The sequence below is a fragment of the Anabrus simplex genome, chromosome 1, assembly GCF_040414725.1.
Source record: "Anabrus simplex isolate iqAnaSimp1 chromosome 1, ASM4041472v1, whole genome shotgun sequence".
NCBI lineage: Eukaryota > Metazoa > Arthropoda > Insecta > Orthoptera > Tettigoniidae > Anabrus > Anabrus simplex.
Window position 1 is genome coordinate 1,570,194,851 of NC_090265.1, and position 13,841 is coordinate 1,570,208,691.

Sequence of the window (13,841 nt, forward strand, 5' to 3'; positions counted from 1 at the left end):
TCAAATCCATGGCATCATCATTCTTGTATTTCTTGGGAACATAAGAAACAACAGTTGCCTCTTTCCTGAAGCCAGATAAGCTCGATCCTTCCAGCCTGTTTTGAATAGAAACAAATTCAGCAGGAAGTTGCTTTTTCCTTTTCTTTCAAGATGCTTATGACAGCCTTTCATTTGGAACTCAGAAACCAGGCTGATGACTGAAGAGCAGTTGTCCACCGCAATATTTCGTCCTGTTCCACAAATAGGTTCTACCAGTCTTTTGACTGTATCTGTTGGTTTATTCCTGATGTTATAAACACCTTTGAGTTGTTTTCCAGCATAAATCTCTGGATTATAAGAGTAGAGGACGTTTGCATCCACAAAAGCATATATTTTTATGCCATATTTTGTTTGTTTGGAAGGAATGTACTGCCTAAACCCACATCTTCCTCTTAAAGATTCTAGTTTCTCATCAAGTGTGACATTCTGTCTAACAACTCCCGAACTGGTACAAGGCAATCGATTTTCCTTCTTTCTTCGCTGCTTGTCCAGTCATCAAACCTAATTCACCTGATTAGGAATTTGAAATGCCGTAATGGCATCACAAGTCTGAACTTCTCAGTACCATGACCATCTGTACCCGACAGTTCCTATGGTCTGTGCTTGCTGCCTCTCAATGCACCTACCAGATATAGTAAACCAATGAAAGATTTTATTTCTACCTTGTCTGTCAAGGTTTCATCCCATTCTCTGCTGAATTTTGCTTGAACATCTATGTACTACTTGGAATACTGAACTACACCATCCAGCATGTCTTCAGTCACTAAACAGCTCCATGAATCCAATGGCGTCTTGACGTTTCTGGCTTCACCAATGACTCGAGGTAACTTAATATATTATGAGACCTTTAATGTATTTGGGAAGAACACTGCACCTTTCTCCACTTTGTCATACCATCTTTTCCTATAAAGTATGACAAGAGTCATCAGCATCCATCTTACTCTGAGTCACTTTCTCTTTCCTCAACAAAATAATAATAATCAGTTTTGGATCTCTAGTCACTGATATACTCATTATTATAGTCACTGTCACTTTCACATAGAATTGAACAAATGAATTCAGTGTCATTTGTAGTTTTTGAGTTGAAGCGCTCCGTGTTTACAGCCACTAACATATGTACACGATGTCATGCCACGTCAATATCAGTCACATGTATCCCACAGATATACAGACAAGACTAATAGGGAACATGTGAACAGAAGGACAGCAAATTATGTGTTACGTGGCCCGCTTGACCTTCCTGTGTTTGCTGAAGGTGTTTGCTGAATCATTGGAATTAGACAGTTCAACTTCACTAGCAACTCGCATAATATTAGCCTTTGACTTAACACAATAATTGAGTCAACAGTGTACAGATGTATTTGAACAGCATCAAGGGGCAACGAGGATATTGCAATAAAAAGACCTTGAGCACAAAAACTTTTATAATGACCATCACGTCATATTTTTATTCATTTTCATGATTTTTAATTAAAAACTTTCTAAAAATCACTGTATACAATCATGTATATGTTTTTAGATTATTATAATGTATTTTACTGAGGATGACCCTATGTTTGGGTTGAAATGTGTCTAATTGAAAGCTCATCTTAACTAGATGTATATTATGTATTGATCAGGAGGATAATTAACTACAGTTTGACAATTTGTAAAAAGTTCAACTGGCAATACGGATCAAACATGAAATTTATAGTCTGTAATTGTAATTATTGCTCAGCTTATTACATGCATGACTTTTTTCTATATGTTTTCTTAATTCAGGTTGTTTTTAAGTGTACTATCATTCATACAGAGATGTATGGTGTGTAGTACACCGTTAACCCAAGAACTGTGGATCGTCTGTCTGACAGAGTGCGACTGTTTCTCAATTGCTATTGTCTATCTGACAGACGGTCGGGAAAATCGTTGTAGTTCGTAAGAACATCAAAATATGACAGGAGTAGTATGTTTAGCTGCTAGTTGGAAGGTTTATCTTTCTTTTGAAAGTATTTGTGAATCACCAGTAGCATTTGTTTGGAAGGCAGACACTATGTTTACACTTCTAGTTATCAGTAAGGCAACATGGCGTCTTGTTTATGTTGACTGTAATGAAATTGAAAGATTTATTTATGATTATGGATAGTGATGATGATTATTGTGTGGAGACTTCATCATCAGAAGATGAAATTGAAAATGAAAGTGTGAGTGTAGCGAGTACATTATCACAGGGTGTTCCAAAATCCAGTGTTGGTGAACTCTCAGTTTCTACAACAGGTTTTCAGGTGACTGGTATGTAAGTATTGGTGTTGGTGCGATGTGGAACCTCAAGAAAGTGATTTCCCTGGAAAAAGTGTCTCATTTTTCTGTTCTCCACCCACGACCCATAAATATTCTTCCCTGTAATGCAACTCCAATCTTGTACTTCTGTTTATTTTTACACATGGGTTCTGGAGATTACTAGTGCAAGAGACTAAGTGTTAAGCCAAACAATACATCCATAAGTTAGGTGTTCTACAGAAGCACAGTCAATTTTGGCTATGGCCAAATGGTGAAGTTGCAATTGCGGTATTAAAACGTTTTATTGACCTAGTTAAAATATGGGTATTGTGAAGAAAAAGAACCTGTCAAGTTATTGGTCACAACACCCTAGTCAAGACACACCCTTCTTTAAAAAAGGGATAGCAAGAGATACTTCCCTACTAATAAACAGATTTTTCCATATCCAAGACAACACATACAGCAAGGAACCAGGTGATCTGGACTATGATCTCCTCTTCAAAGTTATTCCAGCCATTGACCACTTCATTTCTTATTTTAAAAATCACTATGTTTCAGTTTTATTGACTAGTAATGACAGTATATTTGGAAGGGGGTACTATATTGTTGTTGACAACTGGTATACTTATGTTGACCTGGAATTAGCGCTTTGGGAGAAGAATATTCTTTTCACTGGTACTGTTCGCAGCAATAGAAAAAAATCTTCCTCCAGGAACAAGCACTTCATAGTTAGAGCCTAAACAAACTGTGTATAAATGAAGTGGCCCGCTGCTCTTCACTGCCTGGAGAGAGAGAAATCTCAAAGTTTCCAGATCTCTGTACTGTATGCTCAGCCATCAGCAACAAGGTGAAACATAAATCTTTGCAGAGGATTTGTCATGCCAGTTGTAGTGTAGTGAATGAGGGGGGATTGATGTGTTAACTGAACGAGGTAGCCATAGGAACTGGTACAAATGGTTTTTTTCTTTTCATATTGTTAATATGACCATCCTCAATGACTATATTCTGTATACACAAAATACAGATGGAGATAAATTAATATGAAGGCATGACTTTATTTTGAACATAGTGGAGTCTATCTGGTGCTGAAGAAGTTCAAAACTTGTCAACTTCTGGCAGCACATCTCACACTATAGAGAAATGTCCCAAAAATCGTCAACACAGGTGTGTTGTGTGCAGTTCTCCATAAAATAAAGAAGTGAAAAGATCCAACTATGGCTGCTTTGGATGTAATGTTGGTGTATGTGTGAATTGTTACAAGGACTTGGATTACAGCACCAAAAGAAGAGGAGGGTATGAAGGCACTAGTCCACCAATCTGGTATTTCTGAAAAATATTGAGTAAAATTTTGGTTGCTTTAGAGGAAACATACTATAGCATTGGTAAGGCCTCCTCTAAGAATGAGTTCAGGGCAGGAGATCCATTAGGTATCGCCATAAAAACTTCGACCAGTGTTTCCCTCCTTTTCACTCCAGTTCAAGGGATTTTTGGAAAATGGTGAAATACATGTGACTTTATTTTTAAAGGAGATTCCAATACCAATTTTCACATCTGTAACATATTCATTTTTGAGATTAGCTCACCGGAAAAAAGTTAGTCACCCTAATGCACACGCACAGGTGGATCGCTAAGCCTGTACAGATGGTGCAGTGAACGAGTTCTGTGCTCAACCACACGTGAGCATACGGCAGTAGAGATCAGTGACACATTGATGTTTCAAGGGGGCATTGTACGTCAACATGGGTAGATATAAGGATGTGACAGAGTGCCAAAAATGGGTAATCATATTTCACCATGCCCTTGGACATACGATGCGTGAAGTTGCTGGAGTTGTTGGTGTTTTGCAGCGGACTGTTCAATATGTCTACAATTAGTGGTGTACTACACGTGGCCACAAAACACATCAGAATTGTGGTCAGAAAAAGATCCTGAATGAGAGGGACCGGTGACACATTTCACGGCTTGTTAATCAAAGTCGTTCCTAAACCCGACAGGTGTTGCTGCAGTCAGTGAATGAAGGTCCATCCCAACCTGCTTGCGAGGGAACATTGCGGCGGGAACTGCATGCAATGAACGGTTCTTTCAGGGTGAATTTTGAGTTATTCAGTGAATTGTGGTGCTATAATATGGAATAGGCATAAATTGTAATTCTAGGCCAGGTCATCCTACTACCACTACTACTACTACTACTACTACAAAACTGCATCAGAGTAGGGATTGAATAGCTGGAATACTATGATGAACCAGCGTGTTACTTACCAGTGGTATCAGAAAATGTATGAACCAGAGGAATGGCATGCTAAAGAAGAAAGAACCCCCCAGCTATTTCCCACAATATTCAGTCAGGCTGTTATACTCAGTATGCAGCAGTAATCCCATCTATCGGAGTTGAGTGGCAGCATAAGAGACAAAGAACATCACTTTCGTTATGTAGTACTTTTCGATAGGACATTAACGTACGTGTTTAAAAATTAAATTTTGGGCACCTTCCCCTAAACTACCATTTCATTCAGGGTGAATAAAATTGTTTATAGCTTAGACTGTAGTTCCTTATTCCCTGACTGTGTATACCCATTTTCATTAAATTCTGTTAACCCATTTTGTCGTGGCTCGACGTTGACATGGATTTAGCGACAAAAAATATAAATTCATAAATATCTGTGTTATTGTAGCTGGTACGGTAAAAAAAGTATAAGACATAAATGATTGGAAATATAATTCTATATAACTTTAGTTATGTAGTGTTTATCGATAGAACCACTAATAATTAGGGGGCGGATTTCTCTGACAAGTCATATCTTTTCCCTTAACATTATATCTTATAGTCTTGTATTTTCAACATGTTTCCAAGCATGATAATCAAAATTAAACGGAGGTTTTATTGGGCATATAAATGCATATTTAGGCTTTCTTAAGTTTTATGGCATATTTTGAATAAAATATGATTATAACGGCATAGTTCGGTAGTTTTCATTTGAATTTTGTTTTATAAAAATCAGAATTAGCTCTAGAAATTATTTTTCAGGATAGACTGGAATATACTACTGAAGAACCATTCTAAAGTAGTGTATGGAATGTTTCTAACAGGTAGGAGCTATTGTTTGCTAGCTGGGTCAATTTCTGGAAACCAGGCTATTGTTTACAAGGAAGTAGAGGTAATTCTGCAGTTATTTGTCATTGTTCTTATCTCTCTCCTTCGCCCTTCCCTCTTCCACCTTCAACACATTGAATGACCTTGGTCATTAGGGAGCTTTAGTCATTCAGTTCCTTTCAATATGCCTAAAACGAAAGTCTCAATTTGTGGGAAGTAGTGAAGTTTTGTTCGCGAGTTTGGTGAAAACATATTCAGTACAGATGGAGTGATATTATTCTGTAAATTGTGTGAGGTAAAAGTTACTGCCGAAAAACGCTTCTCTGTGCAACAACACTGTAATACTGTAAAACATAAGAATTGTGTTACTAGATATTCTACACTCGAAAATAGGCAATGTCTGCTATTCGAAACCCTGACATCTAGTTCACAGTATTCACAATTTTCACAAGATCTCTGCAAGATGATGGTTTCGTCTAATATTCCTTTAAAGAAACTTAACAGCCGAAGTTTCAGACAATTTCTTGAAAAATATACAAAGCATCCCGTTCCCAACGAATCTACTCTCAGGAAGGACTATCTGACCCCTTGTTATGAAGAGATGTTGGATATAATAAGGTGTGGCCTGAGAGACAGTAAGATATGGGTTCCAATAGACGAGACCACAGATGTGGATGGAAGATACGTAGCAAATGTGATCGTTGGCACGCTGAAGGAAGACCGGCCTGGAGATACGTTCCTCCTGACATGTGAAGTGCTAGAGAAGACAAACCATTCCACCATTGCAATTCTCTTTGACAATTCAATGAATCTGTTGTGGCCAAACGGGGCAAAGAGAGAGCACATTTTTCTATTTGTAACTGATTCTGCTCCGTATATGGTGAAGGCAGCCAAGGGACTTAAAATGCTATACCCAAAAATGATTCATGTGACATGTCTTGCACATGCCTTGCATAGGGCAACTGAAGAAGTTAGAAGTAGCTATCCTGAAGTTGATAAATGAATATCGAACTGTAAGGAAGTGTTTGTCAAAGCTCCACTTAAAGATAAAAATTTCATTGTTCCGTATTGAAATTATTGATGTTAAAAATGAAATAATTGAAAAGGAGGTTCAACCTATTCAATACTTAAAAGAAATGTGCCGCGCTGATCACCAGGAGCTAGCGGCTTTCTACTACAAATCTATTCGTCTGCGACTTCAAGATATTTTTGATCTTCGTATATTAGTTGATAGTGTTGTGACTTTGTGCATGACAGAATGTGGTGTCGTGTCTTTGTGCCTATCAGAGTGTGAAACTGACCTCCAATATTCATAAACATTGTACATGTTTTTACGGCTGATGATGACCTGGACTAAGGTCGAAACCGGTCCCATTTAAATAGGAATGTGATTACTGCATTTCTTTCTTTTAAGTATTGAATAGGTTGAACCTCCTTTTCAATTATTTAATTTTTAAAGCTCCACTTCGCGTTCAAAAATTTCAAGGAGAAGCACCTTCACTACCCCTACCTCCCAAGCCAGTTATAACGCGATGGGGGACTTGGCTTGATGCCTCAGTGTACTATTGCAACAACTTAGATGTCATGGAGAAGATCGTGAAGTCTAATGATCCTGCAGAATCGTCCTCCATAAAAACCACTGAAGATTTATTTTCAAGCACCACATTAAAAGCGGACCTGGCTTACATAAAGTCCAATTTTAATTCTTTATCTGGAGCAATCATGCAACTGGAAGTTTCAGGTGCAGAACTAAGCGATGCACTGAATGTTGTAAAGTGCATTGAACAGGAATTAAAGCATGCGAAAGGAACAATAGCATCTAGGGTGTGTAGAAAATTAGAAAAGGTACTGGGGAAAAAAATAGCGGACTTGTATCCCTGCGTGGAATAAGTGACATTCTTTGTGGAAACCCTTCATCTGCAGATTTCCAGGAATTTTCTCCAAGTGATGTAACTCCAAGTGATGTAAATCTTAAGTTGCATGTCATCATAAATTGCAACAATTCTGATAATGGAGACTAGATCAGGTATGAGTTTCATTCAAATAACATATCTTTTGTGTATATATTAAAACTGATTGAATATGGGTTACTGTGGTCACGTCCTAGTTCGTGAACCATGGGCAACGGCTGAGTGGCCTAGTAAATGGTCCTGAGAGTCGGGATACCAGTTGCTATGGAATAGGAGTGGGCACCTCGGACATATTCTGAGTCATGGCCCTCCTTGTGCTCAGGCGGCTAGGACTATACCCGTTAGAGGAGAGATCCTCACTTGGACTATGTGCAAGTAGGGTAGCATCCTGGTTCATGAATTTACCGAGCTCAGAATATTTTAAGCAAGCATCGGACCTATGGGAGTAATGGAGTCCCACTCCCATTTGACAGACGAGGGAATCCTTGGAAACAACTTAGCGAACGAAATGGAATTCGATGGGGAGCCATCAATATTAATGGGGCTTATGGAAGAAAGAAAGTAGAACTGGCTGAGTCAGCAAAGAGGATGCATCTGGATGTGCTAGGAGTAAGTGATATTCGGGTAAGGGGAAATAACGAGGAAGAGATAGGAGATTATAAAGTGTACTTGACGGGTGTTAGAAAGGAAAGGGCAGAGTCTGGGGTAGGGCTCTTTATCAGGAATACCATTGCACGCAACGTAGTTTCTGTTAGGCACGTAAATGAGCGCATGATGTGGGTAGATTTGTCAGTTGAAGGAATTAGGACAAGAATTGTGTCCGTGTATTCACCATGTGAGGGTGCAGATGAGGATGAAGTTGACAAGTTTTATGAAGCATTGAGTGACATCGTGGTCAGGGTCAACAGCAAGGATAGAATAGTGCTAATGGGCGATTTCAATGCGAGAGTTGGGAATAGGACTGAAGGATACGAAAGGGTGATTGGTAAATGTGGGGAAGATACAGAAGCTAACGGGAATGGGAAGCGTTTGCTGGACTTCTGTGCTAGTATGGGTTTAGCTGTTACGAATACATTCTTCAAGCATAAGGCTATTCACTGCTACACATGGGAGGCTAGGAGTACCAGATCCATAATAGACTATATCTTAACAGACTTTGAATTCAGGAAATCTGTTAGGAATGTACAAGTTTTTCGCGGATTTTTCGATGATACAGACCACTATCTGATCTGTAGTGAACTAAGTATCTCTAGGCCTAGGGTAGAGAAAGTGAAATCTGTCTGCAAACGAATAAAGGTAGAAAATCTCCAGGACAAGGAAATTAGACAGGAGTACATGGATATGATTAGTGAGAAGTTTCGAACAGTAGACAGTAAGCAGGTTCAGGATATAGAAAGTGAATGGGTGGTATACAGGGATGCTGTGGTAGAAACAGCAAGGGAATGCCTAGGAACAACTGTGTGTAAAGATGGGAAAAGGCAAACATCTTGGTGGAATGATGAAGTGAGAGCAGCTTGTAAACGTAAAAAGAAGGCTTATCAGAAATTTTCATCATTCATCATGTCGTTTACATATTTACAGGACTGTGTTTTATATATACATAACTCTTCTAATAACATTATTACTTGAGAAATATTAATCTTATAACTAAACCACATATATTACAGAAGTAGTAGTATTATTATCAACATATTAATACTTAAAATAAATTGAACTTGTAACTATCTCTTGCACACATCAAATAAATTATTATTATTATTATTATTATTATTATTATTATTATTATTATTATTATTATTATTATTATTATTATTATTATACAAAATCACACCAACCTCAACAGAGTCGAGTAGATATCAGTAAATTACCACGTAAGGTGAAACCTTGTGTGTGTGGTAATTTAGAATATTAATTACATAGTGAGAAATATATTTTAAATGATGCCTGAAATACGAGTATGGGTATGAGTGAATGACGGATATGATCAACAGCACATGGTGGAGCATTGAATAGAAATTGGATAAGGTGACGTGATATTCTCATTTAGTTATTTCCTCCATAACAGTTTTATTATCCCTGACAAAGGATTTAAGACACTTCAGACTCATTTTCTGACCTAATAAAGTAGTTTGTAAAGAATCGGGAAGGACATTGAAGAATTTTGGAATAAAGTACAAGAAATTGCGCTTTGTTATGCTAAGTTTGGGTTTGTATAACATACAACGGTGGTACATCTTACTGCGTGTTGAATATTCATGTTTAATGTTCTCAATTATATTTTTGTTTTTGTTAATATATTTGTATATTTCAAGGGCATAGAGCTGTTTTACATTAAATATATTTGCTTCAGCATATAATTGACTACTTGGGTATAATCTTCCTTTCTGGTACATTATTCGTAATATAAGGTTTTGAACAACCTGTATTTTATTGATTACATTTTTGTAGGCTCCTCCCCATGCCAAAATGGCTCCGAACAAGGGCCGAGGCAGACAGGGATTTGTACGTAGATGAAAGAAACAGAGCGAAACAAGTAGTTGTTGAATCCAAAAAGAAGTCGTGGGAAGATTTTGGTAATAACCTGGAAAGGCTAGGTCAAGCAGGAGGGAAAACATTCTGGACAGTAATAAAGAATCTTAGGAAGGGAGGAAAAAGGAAATGAACAGTGTTTTGAGTAATTGAGGCGAACTCATAATAGATCCCAGGGAATCACTGGAGAGGTGGAGGGAATATTTTGAACATCATCTTAATGTAAAAGGAAATCTTCCTGGTGGTGTTGCGAACAGCCAAGCTCGTGGGGAGGAGGAAAATGATGATGGTGAAATTACACTTGAGGAAGTGGAAAGGATGGTAAATAAACTCCATTGCCATAAAGCAGCAGGAACAGATGAAATTAGACCTGAAATGGTGAAGTATAGTGGGAAGGCAGGGATGAAATGGCTTTACAGAGTAGTAAGATTAGCATGGAGTGTTGGTATGGTACCTTCAGATTGGACAAAAGCAGTAATTGTACCTATCTATAAGCAAGGGAACAGGAAGGATTGCAACAACTATCGTGGTATCTCATTGATTAGTATACCAGGCAAAGTATTCACTGGCATCTTGGAAGGGAGGATGCAATCAGTGGTTGAGAGGAAGTTGGATGAAAACCAGTGTGGTTTCAGACCACAGAGAGGCTGTCAGGATCAGGTTTTCAGTATGCGCCAGGTAATTGAAAAATGCTACGAGAGGAATAGGCAGTTGTGTTTGTTTCGTAGATCTTGAGAAAGCACATGACAGGGTACCGAGGGAAAAGACGTTCACTATACTGGGGACTATGGAATTAAAGGTAGATTATTAAAATCAATCAAAGGCATTTATGTTTACAATTGGGCTTCAGTGAGAATTGATGGTAGAATGAGTTCTTGGTTCAGGGTACTTACTGGGGTTAGACAAGGCTGTAATCTTTCACCTTTGCTGTTTGTAGTTTAAATGGATCATCTGCTGAAGGGTGTAAAATGGCAGGGAGGAATTCAGTTAGGTGGAAATGTATTAAGCAGTCTGGCCTATGCTGACGACTTGGTCTTAATGGCAGACTGTGCCGAAAGCCTGCAGTCTAATATCTTGGAACTTGAAAATAGGTGCAATGAGTATGGTTTGAAAATTAGCCTCTCGAAGACTAAATTGATGTCAGTAAGTAAGAAATTCAACAGAATTGAATGTCAGATTGGTGATACAAAGCTAGAACAGGTCGATAATTTCAAGTATTTAGGTTGTGTGTTCTCCCAGGATGGTAATAGAGTAAGTGAGATTGAATCAAGGTGTCGTAAAGCTAATGCAGTGAGCTCGCAGTTGCGATCAACAGTATTCTGTAAGAAGGAAGTCAGCTCCCAGATGAAACTATCTTTACATCGGTCTGTTTTCAGACCAACTTTGCTTTACGGGAGCGAAAGCTGGGTGGACTCAGGATATCTTATTCATAAGTTAGAAGTAACAGACATGAAAGTAGCAAGAATAATTGCTGGTACAAACAGGTGGGAACAATGGCAGGAGGGTACTCGGAATAAGAAGATAAAGGCTAATTTAGGAATGAACTCGATGGATGAAGCTGTACACACAAACCGGCTTGGATGGTGGGGTCATGTGAGGCGAATGGAGGAGGATAGGTTACCTAGGAGAAAAATGGACTCTGCTATGTAGGGTAAGAGAAGTAGAGGTAGACCAAGACGACGATGGCTAAACTCGGTTTCTAACGATTTAAAGATAAGAGGTATAGAACTAAATGAGGCCACAACACTAGTTGCAAATCGAAGATTATGGTGACGTTTAGTAAATTCACCGAGGCTTGCAGACTGAACGCTGAAAGGCATAACAGTCTATAATGATTATGTATGTATGTATGTATGTATGTATGTATGTATGTATGTATGTATGTATGTATGTAATGAATACTGAACAGTGAAAGTAACTGTAGTGTTTATGTCTTCCACGGAGTCTGTCCTTGCCTAGGAGTATGCAGTATAACCTTAACAACTTCATGAAATATTAATCATTTTAGTTAATTTTGGGTTAAAGATTTTGAAGAATTTGAAGAAACTTTTTAAACTCTAAATTAATTGCAACCTGTAGCAATCATAATAAAAGTGTTTCTATGTAAAGTAGATGCTATTCATTAAGTCATGTTTTTATGTTTTTAGGTCATAGAAATCCGCCCCCTACTAATATTATAAATATTTGAGAATTAAATTTTAGGCCTTCCCCTGAACCACCATTTCACTCTCAACATGAATAAAATTATTTATAGCCTAGATTGTAGTGGCTCATCCCCTGACTTTACATATCAGTTTTCATTCAATTCTCTTCAACCATTTTCTCGTGATGTGTGTACATACATGCAGACAGACAGACAGACAGACAGACAGACAGACAGACAGACAGACGGACGGACGGACATTACGGAAAAGTAAAAAGTTCATTTCCTTGTTACTGTGGACATGACCGATACAGAAATACTATTCTTTTCAAATTCTGAGCAATGTACAGACAAAACTCTTATTTTATATATATATTTCATTATTTCCTTCTGTTTTACAATGATTACTCTGCCCCAAAGACAACGGATTTCTTCCTGTTTTTCTAAGTCTTAGGATATACACTTCAGCGTTTTGATCCATATTCATTTGTGATCACAATAATTATCATTAAATTAATGCCGTAATGGTCCACCTTTTCCATACTATAATATGCAATATATCTGAATTACATTACTAAATTAGGGACTAGTTTCGACCTAGGCTGGCCATCTTCAGCCTTAATCTAATACATCTAATACATCTAATACCACCAACGGACATTTTATATGCCAACATCAATGTGCAGTGACATTCAATCTTTTAAGCTCAAGCTCAAGACATATTCGAATACTTTCTAGATTTTACTGTACATATTTTTATTTAGAAACACTCATAACTAAGCATGTGTCTACTTTTATAATGTTAAACATGGCTATAAAGCCTCCAAAAACACAACCCTACTGTTCAACAGACAAATATGTCACTAAAAGCTGATTATTATACTTCACTTTCAATACTTTCTCTTTTTTAACTAAAATACTAAGGTGTACACCTTATAAAACAATCTTTTATCCCATTGACTGTCAGCTTATATATGTATATATTAAAAAAAAAATTATATTCATGTTTATATTCATTACATGTTATATTGCTGTAGGAGTCATGATTAATGTAATATATCTTTGTACAATTGTCCTTGGCTGATGATGACATCAAACATTGTCGAAACCGGTACCAGATGTAAATAAACGTGATGTTTTAAATGTAAAACCCTCACGTAATACATTGTATTGAAAAGGTGGATATTAACTTTTCCCAATTCTCTATTGTGAATCTGGATTCAATACGGAACCTAAAGAATGAAATTCTTCAGTGATGCCTAGGCCATCTATGACAGCTGATGGCAGAGCTGTTGAGGATTCCGCCAGCAGCATCGCTGGTGGACTGAACATACATACATAAATTCGCAATTAATTGCAGTTTCCATGAAGTTAACCTGAATAAATGATAGATAAAATTGGATAAAATTAATTAATTGGAGGGTTACTCAAATGGCATAGGTTATACGAGACTTCTCAGTGCGACGTGTGGTGCGTGGCCTATTGTTGTGTGCCTCATTCTAAGTCTCTTCTTAATACTCTTAACAATTTCCTCCTTAGTAGCTTGAGATAATAGGTAAGAGAGCTCTCTCTTGAGTGTTTCTGAGTTAAAAGTGTAAATGTCTTTTGGATTTACAGCTCAAATAAAATCTTTATCTGATCTGGACATGAGTCCAGAGTCCTTAAATTTGTATCCAAGGTGTATATAGAATATAACATACAGTACATGATAACAAACAATCACCTGTTATAAAGCCATTTCTTTTTTTGTATCTGTGATATTTTTAACTTTGTAGCATTTTCTTTGGATTGGTATTCAATCTTATAAACCCTTGCTAATTGGTACCAATGCCCTTTGTCTTACAGTGGTCGCTGGTATGAAATTTACTGACAA

General features: G+C 37.5%; 1 protein-coding gene across 3 annotated transcripts in view; it reads left to right on the plus strand.

Moving 5' to 3' along the window:
• Positions 1–13,841, plus strand: part of LOC136858532 (proteasome adapter and scaffold protein ECM29) — a 925,266-nt gene that overhangs the window by 461,680 nt on the left and 449,745 nt on the right. The gene's annotated exons all lie outside the window — the stretch shown is intronic.